This window comes from Macaca fascicularis, chromosome 9 (assembly GCF_037993035.2).
Source record: "Macaca fascicularis isolate 582-1 chromosome 9, T2T-MFA8v1.1".
Classification (NCBI taxonomy): domain Eukaryota; kingdom Metazoa; phylum Chordata; class Mammalia; order Primates; family Cercopithecidae; genus Macaca; species Macaca fascicularis.
The window spans coordinates 12,455,977-12,473,483 of NC_088383.1; the positions used below are offsets into that span (position 1 = coordinate 12,455,977).

General features: G+C 35.8%; 1 protein-coding gene across 4 annotated transcripts in view; it reads right to left on the reverse strand.

Annotated features, from left to right (window-relative positions):
• Window positions 1-17,507, reverse strand: part of USP6NL (USP6 N-terminal like) — a 154,706-nt gene that overhangs the window by 100,972 nt on the left and 36,227 nt on the right. The window lies entirely within an intron of this gene.

Below are 17,507 nucleotides of genomic sequence, written 5' to 3' on the forward strand. Positions count from 1 at the left end.
TCAGTACTAATTTGTTATAAAGGGATTAATAATGTAATCTAGGGTAACACTAAATAATAACAAAATGATTTATAACAGTATGAGAATACATAATAAAAACTATTCTAATACTCCAAAAGATGACAAGAAATTACAGGAGAAAAAGAATTTAAAACATGAAAGATAAAAACAGAAAGTCAGATTTAGACCCAAACATGACAATAACATATGTAAACAGACTAAACACACCAAGTAAAAGACAAAGGCAATCAGATTAAATGTAAAAAAAATACACTTATGCTATTTAGAAAAGAGATCATAAATACAAGCACTCAGCAAATTTGAAAGTAAAAGAATGGGAAAGATATATACCAAGTAAGCATGAAACTAAAGAGATGTGATAACACTGTACTTATCTCAGAAAAAGCAGACTTAGGCAATAATCATTATAAGAGATATAAAGTAACATTTTATTGCAACAAAACAATCAACCCATGAGGAAGACCTAAGTATGGACCTAGTAACATAGTTTCAACACACATAAAGCAAAAATTGGCAAAATTAAAAGAAAAAGTAGACAAGTTCACACCATAATGGGAGATTGTAATTATAGAGAAGTCAGAGAGACACTTAGACCTCTAACAACAAATCAATCACATCCAATCTTTTGAGTCTATCAATCTGGCTCCCAATTTCAAGGGTACCAGCCAACTGAGGACCTGGTTTTTTTGTATTCCTTGATGCACAGACGAAAAGCCCACTGACTACTTCGCTTTGGATCACAGAGAATTTCAGAAGAAGTCTAGAACAACTCCATATCCTCAAAAGCATTTTTAATAGATCACTAAAAGCTAAAGCATACAATTTATTATTAATTATAAATGTCATTAATTATACATCAGATTAACTTTGCTGGACATTTTGTTGTCTAAACCTCTAAATTTCTACATGCTGTTTTCATGCTCAATCAACTCATTCAATCACAATTTTATTCAACATATTAGAGAACTTGAAACTGTCTGCTTAATTAAAACTAGATAACCTCTTAGTAATAGAAAGGATTAAGGGATAGTCACAAAAAGAGACAAATAGAGCCCAATACAGCAAAGGAAGCAAGTACAATACCCAACACTTAATAGCAATTAAGATTTGTTACCATTTTTAGTGCTTTTTTATGATAAAACCACAACTATGGATGGTAGAATCTATGTATTTTTCCAAATATACTTACCACAGAAAGCAGTGTGAATAACATATTCTAGTTCAAAGATGACATGATTTTAAGTGCAAATTTTAAATTGGATTATCTCCAACATTAAATCAGAGTCATGGGGCTGAAACCTGACTAGAGTGGATTTACAGGACAATGGAAGAGAAAGAATTGGCGTGAGTGTAGACAACTCCTTGAAGAAACAATATTGCAAAGGGGAGAAGACAAATCAAATAGTGGCTGACAAGGGAAGTAGGGTCCAATGAAGTATTTTTATATTTTATGGGAGAAATAACAGCATTTTGTATAATGACAGGAATGACCCATTAGTGGAGAACACTGATGACACAAAAGGAAGTAGGATCCAATAAAGTATTTTTATATTTTATGGGAGAAGTAACAGCATTTAGTATAATAATAGGAATGACCCATTAGGGGAGAACACTGATGACACAAAAGAAAGAACGAGACAGCTGAGTAAGCAATGTTCATGAGGGCATGAGAGCACAGAGACTCTAGTGCACGAGGAAAGAGGCTGGCGCCACACAGGGCAGTGCACACACGGGATACTACACGGGCGGGCTCAACTGTAGCTGGAACGGGTAGAATATATGGGTTCAGTTGATGAAACGCAGGGAGCTCCAACAGTATTAGTCTGCTAGTCCATGAGGCCATTGGCTTCAAGTTTCTCCATACAGAAGCAAGATAACCAGCTGAGAATAGGTATGAAGAAGAAACGCTGAAGGTATGAGAAAAAAGGGAAAACTGAAACAGTCGTCTAAATGAACGAAGTATATAGTATGACTGTCAGGCAGCATCAAAAGCCTACCTGAGGTTCACAATCTCGAATTTTAAGGAAGGTTGTGGAGAGTTCTCCAGTCATATTCACATGCACAGGTACAAAGCGGCTGTAAAGTTGACAAGACCCTATTTGAGAAGTGACAGGTGGTACCAAAACAGTGACAGGTGGCTCCAAAACAACTTTAGAGCCCTAGCCTCTTCTTCCCTGCTTCTTTGCCCCCCAACTAAATGCCACTCCTACAAGTATGTGCAACAAGTATACACACTAACCTCCAAAATGCCCATGACACCATCATCTCAGGACCATCATTCCACAGCAGTATTCCGAAGTTCTGGCCCTTACTAAAAAGAGTTCCTCCGGTTTTCTCTCCTTGTCAACAAGTTCTCCCATGAGTGATTACATCCATTCCCAAAATGGTGAATCCTTTATCTATTTAATATGTCCCTCTACCCTTATATTCCCTGAATGCTAATCTGGATGTCTACACCTGAATACCTACAGGATAAATCCAAATGTGTCAAAACAACCCTTGATGGTCTGGCCCTCATTCGTGGTTGCAGAATTCCAAACATATCTCCTACCACTCCCCATCCATTGAACCCATAATCAAACCACGCTGTACTTTTTCCTCAAACACACTAGGCTCCTTAAAACCTCCATGCCTCTAAAGATTATCACATCTATTCACCTCAATATAAACGATATCCATTTAATCCTAATCAAATTTAAAGTAAACTCATACTGAAACTACATATAAATATCTAAAGAACTCAAACAGATCCATCCCTCCTTTGCTACAAAGAGCAAATACAGGGACTTTTTTTTCCTGGAGTTTTTGACAATGCTAATATGGAAGTATAATAACTACAACTAACCATAGTTTACTTTGCTTAATATTAGTATATATTTGGTAACTGCCTAGATGATATATTTAGATTAACTGCTAACAATTTTTAACCTACTTTTGAAAAACAAAACATTGAAAAGCAGTATAAGCCATTAAGTCCAGTTTGGTTACAGATTTCTATAATCATGACAGTACAATTTTCAAAATATCAGAAATGAGACCCTGCAAAATTCTCTAAGCTATAGGTCCAGGTTGTGTAATAGAGCAACAAAGGTAAGTCTTTTCTAAAACCAGGTAGGGGTGTGTGTGTACCCAAGTACTACATATGCAGTATATATGATATACAAACTAGTTTCTCGGGGAGGTTCTGAAGATTACAAATAAATATGTAAATGCTTTAGGATGTTTAAAGGTAATATTTATTGACCCAAATAACAATTTCTACTTCTCACCTTGAAGTCACATAAACAGAAAAATTAGAATTTCAAAAATATCATAAAAATAAGGATGCAGTCTACTTCGTCATTTTTTAGTACAATCAAAACAGCAACTTTAAGGTCACTTTCCAAACTATTCAGTGATTTAACACCTAAAATTTACATGCAGGGTACCCATGCACACTAGTAAGACTGTAGAGCTTGGAGAGTTATAATCACTTTAGGATAGTATACAGTCTTATTTGACCTTTTGAAATTTAACATTTATGGAGCTCCAAACATATACATATACAAAATCTAAGTAACATTACACTACGGTAATAAATGGAAAAGCAATGCACTAAGCCCAAACCTACTTCACTTTCTTAAACAATCACAAAGTACAACCTAAGCCTGGATCTAACATCTTCCAAACATAAATTGTTGTTAACTGATCATGGAGACAGATGGCTGCTTTCAACTCCTTGAGAAGGAGAGTCCCGTTTTGTTCCAATGGTGCACCCTGATGATGACTACTAGCCCTACAACTTGTTAGCTCTTTGACCTTAACTTCTCTAAGCTTCATTTTCCCTATTTGCAAAACTGGGATACCATCACACCATACAAGTCTTGTTTTAAGGATTTAGGTTTGAGGCTATACAGCAAGTAGTATTTGTACATAAAAAAAAGATGGATCAGGCAATAAAATATTAACAGAGGTCTTCTCTGAATAAGGAGATTATAAAGGATTTAAAAAAAAAATCTTGGCCGGGCGCGGTGGCTCAAGCCTGTAATCCCAGCACTTTGGGAGGCCGAGACGGGTGGATCACGAGGTCAGGAGATCGAGACCATCCTGGCTAACACGGTGAAACCCCGTCTCTACTAAAAATACGAAAAAAAACTAGCCGGGCGAGGTGGCGGGCGCCTGTAGTCCCAGCTACTCGGGAGGCTGAGGCAGGAGAATGGCGTGAACCCGGGAGGCGGAGCTTGCAGTGAGCTGAGATCCGGCCACTGCACTTCAGCCTGGGCGACAGAGCGAGACTCTGTCTCAAAAAAAAAAAAAAAAATCTTAACCTTACTTGTTCTATGTTGTCCAAGTTTTCTACACTGAGAATAATAATTCCATAAAAATAAAATAATAAAGTCTCATTTCATTCAAAAAAGCAAATACACTGCAAATTCCTAATTTCCCATTATCTTCTACAATAATAGTCACTGAGTACTTGCTCTATGCCGGATATATTACATAAACTATCTCCACTTAACGTTCATAGCAATTTCTGAAAGTGCCATCTAGGCAATTATAAAACATGTACTAATATTAAGCAAAATAAGCTTTTAAACATAAGAAAACCAAGGATCAGAAACGTCACTCCGCAGTTACAAGACGACACCAGGATTCAAATCCCAGTCTAACTTGCATGCTTTAGACACCACATTACTCAGGGTTAATGACCAACTTGTCAGCAAAGTCAAGAATCATCTTACTACTAAGGAGCAGAATATTTTAAGGCTTTTTTCTTATATAACTCTGGCCTAAAACACGCTACCCCTCCTTTCCTTAGTACCATAAAAAATTTCTCTAAAAGAGGAAGCAACACTTTTGGGTTATCTGTTTTTAAAAGATTCCTAGATTTGGCAATACATCACTGACTCAAGTAACTAAAACACAGATGAGACTCAAAAGTAAACAAAGAAGGAAAAAAGGCCTCTAAACAGTAAAATAAATATATATATATATTCAAACAACAATAAAGTTCACTATTTTATCCATAATCAAGTCTCTCAAAATCTTTACTCAGAACTAATTTATCCTGTTTTTATTAAGAACAATTTTTAGATACAATTAAAACCAGGTTGATGGTTGCTTCATTCCCAAGTCAAAGAAGACTAGAAGCAGAAAATTAGAAATAGGAAAAGAGCTATTAAAAGTAGATACACTAATAATGTACAAGAAGTAACTGCCAACCTAAGGAGTAAGAAAGTTTAAAGAAATGTATATAGGAAGAATTAAAACAGTTAATCTACATCTATTTTGAGCACACTCAAGCAGCCCCGAATATCTCATTAGGCCCTGAGTCGCAAAGAAAAAACATTTAGTATACTCTAAATCATAAGACGGTAAAATTACATTTTAAGTAGTTTCATGCAGAATAGCTAAAATATGTTTGTGCTTTATACATCCAAAAAACTTCACATTGTAGAATACCTCATTTCCTAACTGAACACTTATTACATGCTTATAAAATATTCAAGCAATACAGAAACGCATTAAGAAAAGTGAACTCTCTTCTTCTACACCCCTTTCCAAATGAACTCTCTAATGTTAACTTTTTTGGTGTGTTTCCATAAAGTCTTTCTCCTCTGCACATTCCAAAACAGATTTAATCATGCCATACACATACACATGTGCATACATGCACAAAAACATACATGAACACACACGTATTTATAAGAAGGCACGCAACAGAACCATACTATGCACATTGCTTTCCAATTATTTTTCTACTCAAATATATTTCATAGACATTTTTCCAGGTCTTTTCAGATAAATCAAGCTTATTCTTTTTAATACTATTGTACTTCACCATATGGATTTGCCATAATGTACTAACCTTTCTTCTACTGACAGGTAAGTTCTACTGGTTTGGGTATTGTAAACAATGCTACAGTGAAGATCTTTGTGCATGTTATCTTTTGCCCAGGTGCAGAAATGGTATTCCTATAGAACACTGACTTGCAGACCAGAATTAGTAGGCCAGATGAAACACAACTTTTAATTTTGATAAAGAATACCAATTTGTTCTCTTACCAACGATGTGTGAGCACCTTTTTCATCACACTGAACATTGGTCCCATTTATTAATTTTAGCCAGTTTTGAAACAGTATTTCATTATTATTTATATATGCATTCTCAAACAATGCAAGTTCCTATCCAGTATTCGCCCATCTTCCTAAGAGAATGCCAGATCTTTTTAGCAAAAATGCTCTGAGTACAAAAAAAAAAAAAAAAAAAAAATGCATTCCCAGGACCGCTTGCAGCTAGCAGCAGCCATGTGACACAGTTCCAGCTGATGGCTTAAGGAAAAGCTTTTGATTTTCTTACACAGGTGACACCCACTTCAGATTTCCCCTTTTCCTTTTTCTTCTGGCTTGGCTCTTGGACCTAAGGATGAAGATGCAGCCGTCATCACATATCTCTGAGGACAAAGACTAAGTGTGGCTGAGGAGAAAAGTGAAAAGAGCTGGATCACTCAAGCCATTGCTTGGCCACCGTGACTACTCTGAGTCTAGCTAGCCTGGACTGTTTCAGCCACTCAGCCAGGTTTTAAATTACTTGCATCTAAATGTAATTCTAACACTGAACAGTCCTCTGATTATTTATGACACTCAACATTCATATGTTATTAGTCATTTGTATTTCTGTGACTTGTCTATTTTATCTGCCAAATTTTCACTTGTTTCTTGATCTAAAAGCATGGAATTCCACACAGTACAATCATATGTGAATTGACTAATTTCTCAGTATTCTAGTTTTATTAGGCATTAGTAAATAAGTTTTGGAAGAATAACAGTAAGGGTCTTTTGGTAGTTTCTTGAAAAAGTAGACATCCATTTATCATGCAATCTATGAATCACATTCCTGGGTATCTATCCCAGAGAAATAAAAATTTCTATTTATGTCTACACAAAAATCTCAATGTTCATAGTAGCTTTATTTGTAATAGCAAAAAAAATAAAAAATAAAATAAAACAAATAAAAAACCTGAAACAATCCAAATATCCTTCAGTGTGTAAATGGTTAAACCAACTCTGGTACATCTATACTGTGGAATACTACTAATCAATAAAAAAGAGACAAACCATTGATATGTGAAACAATTTCATGGATATTAAGTTTTTAAAAATCCCCAAAGATAATATAATCTATGATTCCATTTATATAGCATTCCCAAGATGATAAAGTTAAAGAGATGGAGAATGAATTGGTTGCAAGGGGTTAGGGAAGGACAGGGAGGTGTGGGGAAAGGTATGATAGAAAGGGCGTAGCGTTAGGGAAACCTGGAGTGATGAAACTGTTCTGTAACCTTGGCTCTGATGATGGTTACACATTACACAAATCTACACATAAAATTGCTGAGGACCCACCACACGCACACACACACACACACACACATGCATGTCACACACGCATGCATGTAAAACTAATGAAATCTGAATAAAGTCTGTGGATTATACCAATGTCAATATTCTGGTTTGATATTTAACTAAAAGTTATGTAAAAATGGAGGAAACTGAGTATAAAGTACATGGGATCTCTCTGTACTGCTTTGCAACTTCCTATGAATCCATAATTATTTCAAAATACATTTTTCTAAAAAGTACTTGGTGCTGTTTTCAAAAAAACCATAATTTATATACCCATTCTCTGCTTTTCAACTTGCTCCCTGCAGAGTTTAGGTGAAGTTTTTCCTTCTTTTCAGCTCAACTCCAGTCCCACATTTCCAAGGCGAGGCTTCCCATAATAATCAGAAGTGCAAGAGAGCCACTGCCTCCATCGATTCTGCACAGACGACTCCCAGTCCCTGAGCATGCAGCCCTCAGGAAGCTGGGATTACCAAGGACAGCCATTCCAAAACAGCATTTTGTTGACATTTTGGATTGTTCACATTACAGAAAGATAAGGGCTTTCTCACAATTATATAAAACTTAAGGGAATATTCAAATGTTCTTAGGTAGTCGTTTAGATTAGTCCAAGCCAGATTTTCAAAGCACAGCATGTATATTTTGTTAGATGTTTCTGTTAACTGCCGTCATGAATCTAGCAGATGTTCAGGTAACAGTCATTAAAAGCTCTCCATGACTAAGTAACATAATGACCTTTTATTAATCACTGCATATGGTATCTGCCAAATGGGAGAGAAACAATACTCAAGCAGCCTTTTGTTAAGGAGTAACAAGTTATCTGAATGAAGATACTTCAGCACATTTAAATTACATTTAAATTATATCAAGATAGTGGTATAAACATTTAATTCCAAGTAGCATTCTCAATAAAATAACTCATTGCAAACCTAATTGTTCTCTAGAGAACATTCATAATGTTTACTGGGCAGTCTGTTTCAGTAATAATACAAAGCAAGAATTGAATCCTCTCAGTAATTAGGTAACTGATTAAATTTATCAATTATATACTATCTGTTATCTCACTTAGATGATAAGCCATACAGAAACAAATACCAGGCAAGCTCATGAACCACCAAATTCTTCAGAATTATTCACTTTTCTCCAAAATGATGAATGAATTGCAGTCCCTGCCCTTAAGAAGCTGGCAGCTTAATAAAGGGTACAACCCTCTAGAAAATAATCATAAACACATATGCTGTATGATAGCAAGTAAAGATATATTCAAAGAGCTACTCTAAACCATTTCCAAGTGGAACTTAGTACCTCTGCTCTACCAGTTCCCAGCTATCCCCTACGATACTTCTAAAAAATATGAGAAAGCAACACAAGATATTGCATCAGTGTCTGAGAAGACTGAGTACCTTCAATTACACTGCAGGACCACATGTAAATTTGATTCATATTGCTGATTTTATAGTATCCACTCTTTTCTCCATTACCATGATACAAGGTAACTTGCACAACATATATTTGGGATAGTACATGCAATCCAAAATGCAGCTCTTGATACTGACTAATTACAGATTTGCCACTTGTACTGCTGTTTATCAAGCAACTCACAGTAACAAGTAGAGAAGCAGTATGATCTTACTACACCACAAATAGACATCATTCTACAGGAGTTAACGTTTCTACAGTTTTTTTTCTCACGTGAAGTTAATAGCCCATTTAAAGTGAAAAATAACCTAAATCATACCTGGATGTCATTATCACAGAAACATAAAAACTATGTTTTGCTTCTTATATTAGGTGGTATTTTTTCTTTTAACACTATTTTTCCTTTGTTAAACATATGCGATATGCACTTGAGTATACCCAGGAAGACCGCAGAAAAAAGCAACATGGAGCAAATCAAAGAACATGGGAGATAATTTAAAGAAGCAAGAAACCAAGATAAAATCAGCATTCTTTAAGAATGTATCATCCAGGACAGGTGCGGTGGCTCACGCCTGTAATCCCAGTACTTTGGGAGGCCGAGGCGGGCAGATCACGAGGTCAGGAGATCGACATCATCCTGGCTAACATGGTGAAACCCCATCTCTATTAAATATACAGAAAAATTAGCCGGGCTTGGTGGCCAGTGCCTGTAGTCCCAGTTACTTGGGAGCCTGAGACAGGAGAATGGCATCAACCCAGGAGGCAGAACTTGCAGTGAGCCGAGATCATGCCACTGTACTCCAGCCTGGACGACAGAGCAAGACTTCATCTCAAAAAAAAAAAAAAGAGAATGTATCATCCAGAAAGCATCTGCAATGGTGATTTACACGTCACCATGGTGTAGGGTAGCAAACTGCAGTGATCAGAGCTACTATCCAGCCCCTCACCATTGAGGCCAATATGCACAGAAGTGGAGAGGCTGGTAAAGAGTAGCACATTTCTGATGCTGACATCACAGATGGCAGAATGGGTTTTGGATTCCCTTTACTTCAGAGATTACTTGAACAAATGTAGTTTTGATATTAATAGCAATACTGATTGCAATTCAAATATTGAAGATTCTTTTCTTCAACCAGCATATGTTGAGCATTTATCATATGCACAGATAATAGCGCTCCACATGCCAGGAGAGTTTACATGCCATTGGAAGAGATGGTCATCACCATTAAATATTTTTAACAACAAAAGCAGTGATTAATGAAAGAACAAAACACAGGGCTAGAGCCGGATGGCTGTGAAAATGAGCTGGGAAGGGCAGGCTGTACTCTTCGAGATGCCTGATGAAGTAGGCTGTGCTTCACCCTGAAAGCAGTGAGCACTCATAATACATTTTTAAGCTAGAGTGTGTGGCAGAAACATGAGTCTAAATTGTGGTAAAAGAGAAACATGAAAAATGCATTCAGCAGGTTGGCATATATAAATAGTTTCTCAAAGGGCAATAAAAGATACAGAAAGGACAAAAAAAAATCAGTACTCCTACAGAGCATAATAAATCTGAACACCACGCACATTTGTTTATTTACCAAACACCACATATTTACCATGTGCTTAAATGGGGGCCATTCTAAGCACTTTACAAACGCTGCCTCCTTTAATCCACATTCACAAACTTATGAGAACTTTTGTCTGAGGTTATTAATCCAATTTTACATATGAGGAAACTGAGGCACAGAGAAACTAAGTTGCTCAAGGTCATAAGACTAGTAAGTAGTGGATTCGAGAGCTGAACTCAGGCAATCTGGTTACACAATCTATCCAATACTGTCCGATACAGCTTGCTGCAATGTGGCTATGGAGCACTTAATATGTGGCTAGAATGAGGAACTAAATTTTTTATTTTACTTAATTTTAATTATTCAACCACATGTGGCTACTGGCCACCATGCTGGAGAGTTCAGACCATATTCTTACCTAATATACGGTCCTGCTTTACTAAGAGGCTCAGTGACAAGCAAGAGAGGAATGGTGCGGGGCACAGTGGCTCACGCCTGTAATCCCAAAACTTTGGGAGGCCAAGGCAGGAGGACTGCTTGAACTCAGGCATTTGAGACCAGCCTGGGCAACACAGTAAGACTTCATCTCTACCAAATATAAAAAAAAGTTAGCCAGGCACGATGGCGCATGCCTGTAGTCCCAGCTACTTGGGAGGCCAAGGCAGGAGAATCACTTGAGCCCAGGAGTTCAAGGCTGCAGTGAGCTATGATCTCACCACTGTACTCCAGCCTGGCTGACAGAGCCTGACCTTGTCTCAAAAATTTAAAAATGGAGGAGGGGAAGGAATGGTGCTTAAATAGTCCATTGCAGTCAATTTTATTCTTTAAATTTCATTTTATTTTTAATTGACAAACAATTGTATATGTTTACAAATTTAATGGTTTAAACAATTCAGAGAAAACCTTTCAAGGTCATTTCAAGTTTCAAGTAACAACTGACTGTAAAATTTACCAACTTACTTCAAAAACTCCTTTCCATAGTTAAGACAATGGTACACTGGGCCAACGAGCTAAATAAAATGGACTCAGTTTTCTTTAAAACATTATTAAACTAATTACAATCTGTACTAAATATATCTCCTCACTAAAACAAAGTCCTGACAAAACTTTTATTAACCCTACCCACAACACACACACAATTTTGACTTCAAATATGACATATCTAAATTTAAGGAATAAATACACTGCTTATAGTTTTCCAAGTACAAATGAGGGAACACTGTTATAAAAATTAACAAACATCACTATATTGAAGCAGACTGCTATCCACAGAGCCCTGTATTCTGTTCCAGACATAAACACCTACAAACAAATTATTAGCCATCTAAGAGGTCAGAAGAGCAACATCAGCAACAGAATAACAACAATAATAAAAATAACAAAAACATCAACAGCAGCTTACCTCTATTCCTTACCTCTATTCCTTACAGTGTGGCAGGCATTGTGTGAGTCCCTCATACACATGATCTCACACAGCCCTTATAACACCTGGGGAAATACACACTATTATTATCTCTACTTTTGAGATAAAGAATCTAGTGCACAGGGAAGTTCCATAACTTGCTCAAGGTTACACAGCAAATGAGTGAGCAAATCCAGGATCGAGACCTCTGATTAACGCCCACGCTATTAGCTGACCACCTCTTGCTGCCTTTCCTCTTCATTAAATCACTCACGTAACTGTGGATCAGCCTAGTGGTCACATGTGAAAATCTCTAAAAGCCAGTCATAACTAAGCCGAATGCACAACTTTCTAAGACTACTGTTACCTGATGTATCAATGTGTGTGTCGGGGGGTAGTTGTGTGTGTGTGTGCGCACTTGTATGCAAAGAGTAAACATAGGTAGGCATTTTGAATTGACATTGTAATTCAAGAGGTTACCATAAAAAACAAAAATGGCTTCAAGAAACTAATTAGAATATGAATGTCAATGCTCTGTAAGATCTTAGAGAACATCTAATCACATAACAGATAGTAAACACCATGACACAAAGACATTCACTGACCTACCTAAAGTCATATGGTAGTAAAACTAGATCGCAGGTCTTCCAGCTCCCAAATCAATATCCCTCTCACCACATTCTAATAGCCACATCCATGTTTCACCTTAGGATATATGCTACTTCTAAATAAGACTGCCGAATCCCAGCACAGAACAAAGTACTTTGTAACAGTGTTTAAGTTATATATTTAAATGACACGCTTTTACTTCTAGTCTTATTCTTTACCACATTAGATGCCATACTAGAGAGGATCAGTTTGACTACAAGTAACAGGCCAAAAAAGTCTAAAGGTAACTAAGGGTTGGTACAAATGTTCCTTAGTGTCACTGGTGTCACAAAAGACTAGCCTTCTCTATTTCTTCTACCCCATATTGCTTTTGTCCTTATGGTCACATCATGGCTGCTATAACTCCACGAACTGCACTCACATTCCAGGTAGAAAGAAGGATGTAACAGAAAAGCAGAGGTGACAACTGTCTCAGAAGGTAAAACCTTTCCAGAAATCCTCAGCAGGCTTTTGCTTACATCTTAAGAAAGAGAGTTCATTTGCTGGTTTGTTTTTTAACTGAGGGCACTAGCACTCTAAACGAGAGAATGGAGATTGGGTGGACAATGAACACTGTCTCAAGCAGCCACTTCTCAAGTTCTCATTCAATAATTCTTGTCATGGTATCTTCTTTTTTGGTCAAGGGCATGAAAACTTTGTAAATCACAAAGAACTACAAACCTACAACTAAATAAATTAGATGTTATAACTTTAGTTTCATAAGCTTAAATTGTCAACATATATAGCAAAATGAGTACATTTTAAATACAACTGAAAACGATTATCCATCTACAAAATATCTGATATATCTGCAATATCTACAAAATAATCTGAAAGGGTTCATTTATGTATTTATCTGTCCATTGCTTAAGTTACTAGTTATAATATTTCGCTTATCTAAGACCATATTATAACAATCTTAACCATCTAAAACACAACTAAAAAAACAGAATGGAAGTAGAAATGTTCAGTAAGTCAAACCAACAAATGTATTGCAATTAATATTTATTGGTCAATTTAATAAATATAATCTTCATGTATAGAATTTTTAAAGTGTAGTAATAGAAGCAAAAGCAAAATGCTAAGAGAATATAAAGAAAGAAATGATTCAATCTAACCTAGAGAAGTGAGGGGAGAACAAGTCAGGGAACATGCTTTTTGGCAGGTGTGGTACTGGAACCTGAAGGCTGATCTGATAAGGAGTGTGACTGCTGGAGAAGGAGGGAAAAACTCGCCATCCAGATGGAGCAGCACATTTGGGAAGCAGCAAGTATTCTGATGTAGCTGGCACAGAGGGTGCGTGGAGAGATTTAGTGATACAGCCAGAAATATCGCATAGGTTAAGCCCAAATTCTAGGTTTTATGGCAAATTGTTTCAGAAAGCCATTTCACACAGCAGTAGAAGGGTGGCACACAGAGTTAAATGATCAGGCTTCTTCATGCATCCTCCCCCATCACCGTAAGAGGATTCTTCACGTTTGCGCACCTCCTTCACCTATTTTCTTGCCGTACATAACAATTTGCAGTTTCCCAACACTTTGTGCCCTCTCTTACCTTCGTGACTCTTCCTTCAGGATGCTCACACAAACTCTCTTTTTCCCTACATTAGCTAGCCTTTATGCATGCCTTCAGACTTGGCTCAACTGACAGCATCAGTCACCTCATCGAACAATTTAATTCCTTCAGTCCTCTCATCACCAAATGAGGGAAAGTTAAGAGGGTCAGTTAAGGACCTCCCCGCTCGAGGTTCCATAACCTTGTCTATTACAACGCCTGTCATAACACTGTAATCACTGACTTTCGTCTCTGACCACTTGCATCTGAGCTCCGTGAGGATACATCTCTACACCCTTGCATCTAAGATGTGGCAAGTATTCAATATGTGTTTATTGAATAAAATGAATGGGGAGGCTGTCATAATCTAAAGGAAAAGTATGAAGGAATGAACATGGGAATGAAAAGGTCAGGACAGATACCAAAGCTCGTATGTCTTAATAACAAGAGAGACCCTTCAAGGCCCTTATTCAAAATCTACTCTTACTTTAGAATTAATTTTAATAACCTTGGTCATCAGGTTCTCTAACCTACAAAAAGTACAAAATTAAGAATTTGAATTATTAAGAAAAATTCAATCATATTTAGCACACTTCTGTTTAACAAGATAGAGAAACATGCACTGTTTTTCAAAAGTTTTTTAATTCAAATAAACATGAGGCTTTTAAAGGAGAAAACCAGGATCTTCAGTAACACACAGCTCTTAGGCTTACACTTACACCTTATACACATCTGAGGAGATGGTGTGGCTTTACTTTTCAGTTGGCTCAATGGTGTCTCACCTTGCCAATCTAGTGAAGCTTGGCCCTAGAGATGCAGGCCAATGAGGACATTTGAAGGGAAAACTGTGAAAGTTTGTTTTTCCAATTTGCATAGTTATCACTCATCCCATCCTTTTCCCTGGTCCACCAGGTTACATTCTCTTAACTCTGCCCATGACAGCCTCATGTCAAAACACACTAACCCACTAGACTATGTTGCCTAACTACACAAACACTTATTAGACAAGACTGTCTTAACAAACGCATGTTACACCATTCATCTATTCTTCCATTCATTTTTATAATTTCCCTCCCTCCCCAAAATATATATATATATATATATTTTTTTTTTTTTTTTGAGACAAAGTTTCACTCTTGTTGCCCAGGCTGAAATACAATGGTGCAATCTCAGCTCATGGCAACCTCTGCCTCCCGGGTTCAAGCGATTCTCCTGCCTCAGCCTCCCAAGTAGCTGGGATTACAGGCATGCACCACCACACCTGGCTAATTTTGTATTTTTTTTAGTAGAGACATGGTTTCTTCATGTTGGTCAGGCTGGTCTCGAACTCCCGACCTCAGGTGATCTGCCCACCTTAGCCTCCCAAAGTGCTGGGATTACAGGTATGAGCCACCGCACCTGGCCCCCAAAATAATTTTTAACCATATCCTTGACTCTTACTTAGCATAAGTTTGTTTCTATCTCATACCAAGGAAAACTATTTGATAAAAACTTCTCTCAAACCATTTATCGTAATTTTATCCCAAATTTTGATACTTCTAAGATAATTTTCTCTTCACAAATAAATTTCATACTATTTATAATATTAATATGAATACAATACTTAGAAATGCCACATTCTCTCTACATCCATCCAAATTCATATTATATTTTAAAGAACTGATTAAAAAAAAAAACTCTCTTCTTAGGAGTCAGTGTTTTATATTTGTCTGAACGGCTTTGTTTTTTTCAAGGAGTCTGTCAATATGAAAAATTGGTAAAATGTAACAATATTCTGCAAAAGGATAAAATAGTAAATTGGTTAATGATTAAGAACACTATAAGAAGAGGTTTGAAAAAGCTTCTAAGAAAAAAATGTATGTATATACTTCCTGCTTGTCACAAAAAAAAATTATGTCTGAAAAATTTTAAACAAAAGTCTGAGAACAAAAGCCATTCTACTATTTTAATATACTGCTACTACTACTTTAATATAAGATATAAGTATCTTATTTAATATATAAGTATCTTTTGGTAGTATTTTTTATATCTCATGTTTCCTGTAATATATGAGATATATCTATATATGTGCATTTGAAAAGGCACAAAAATTATTATTCTTTTCCCTAGGTATATTCCAAGTAACTGTGATTGTGAATGAAAACAAAAACTAAGAAAAATTTCCAATAAAAAATTCTGACTGTAAAGGTCAAACTACATAAATCTGACATTTTCAAACAGATGGGATTAAATTAACTAATTGATATTCTCCTGAAATAGTAAAAGCAGTATTGTCTTTAGATACCTAACCTGCTACTGAGAGATGGGAATGTAGTTTTCTATTTCAGAAAGGGAGCAGAAATAAAGTAGAAAGCAAGAGGTAAATAACTGTAAAGTATCCTAAATAATACTGCCACATTTTTAAAGGTAAATGACAGCAGTCTCTCTTTTTGAGATGCATATCTGTTCAATCATTAAATACCACATTCTTCCACAAAATGAAAAAAAAAAAAAAAGACGAGATGCTAAGATTTCTTTCAGCTCTAATATTCTTTATATGGTTGACTATTTTATGTATCACAATTCATACTATCATGCTAAATCATTTTACATAAGACTTATGGAATCTCATAAGCTTTACTTTAAAACAGATTATATCACATTAAAGAAAAAATATAAAATAATCTACATTTTATATCATCTGAGTTATATGTACACTCTTCAAATCATATAAAGATAGAATGCTTAATACATGTGAATGCTTACATGTGAAAAGGCTGATATATCAATTTACCAACTGATTTTAAACCATAATTTAGTGAAACTGCCAATATAATCAACTGAGTTGATGGCCTGTGATTTTTGAAAATCAATTCCTAATTATCATTTTAGAAATGTACTATTTTAAATGCTTAAAAAGTAAAATATACAAGTCTATCTTTAAAGATGTATCTACATTAGCTCATTTAAGATATATGTTAGACATGCAATTTTAAAATGTTTTCAAAAATGTATTTCAGCACATTCTAGACACACGCTATGAACATAAGACTGTTTTTAATATAAATAACATTGATTAAGCATATAATCACAAGCAGAATTATTTACTAAAAAAGGCAATAAAATCTACTATTCACTGGCTAAATTCATATTTATAACTATTATATTATCAGCTATTCACACAAATAAAAATCATGTAGTTCTTATGTTCTGCCATAGGCAGAATCCTAGCTTGTTCTCTTCTGATATCTGCTATGAATATTTATATTTTAAAATTAAAAGAAATGAGGATTACAAAAATTATTCTTCAACCTCCAAAATACATAATGCAAGAGGATCTTTACAACGTGAAAAGTACTATTACAGCAGCAATGCAATAACCTCTCCTTACTCCCTGTAATAATATGCCCCTAATTTTTGTTCAAAAACAGTAATAATGAGGCATGTTAACAATTATGCCATTACCTGATCCTTTTCAGATACCATAATATATCAGAAATGCAAAAGCATACACAGAAACTCAAAACCCCTTTTTATAGCACATCCTTAGG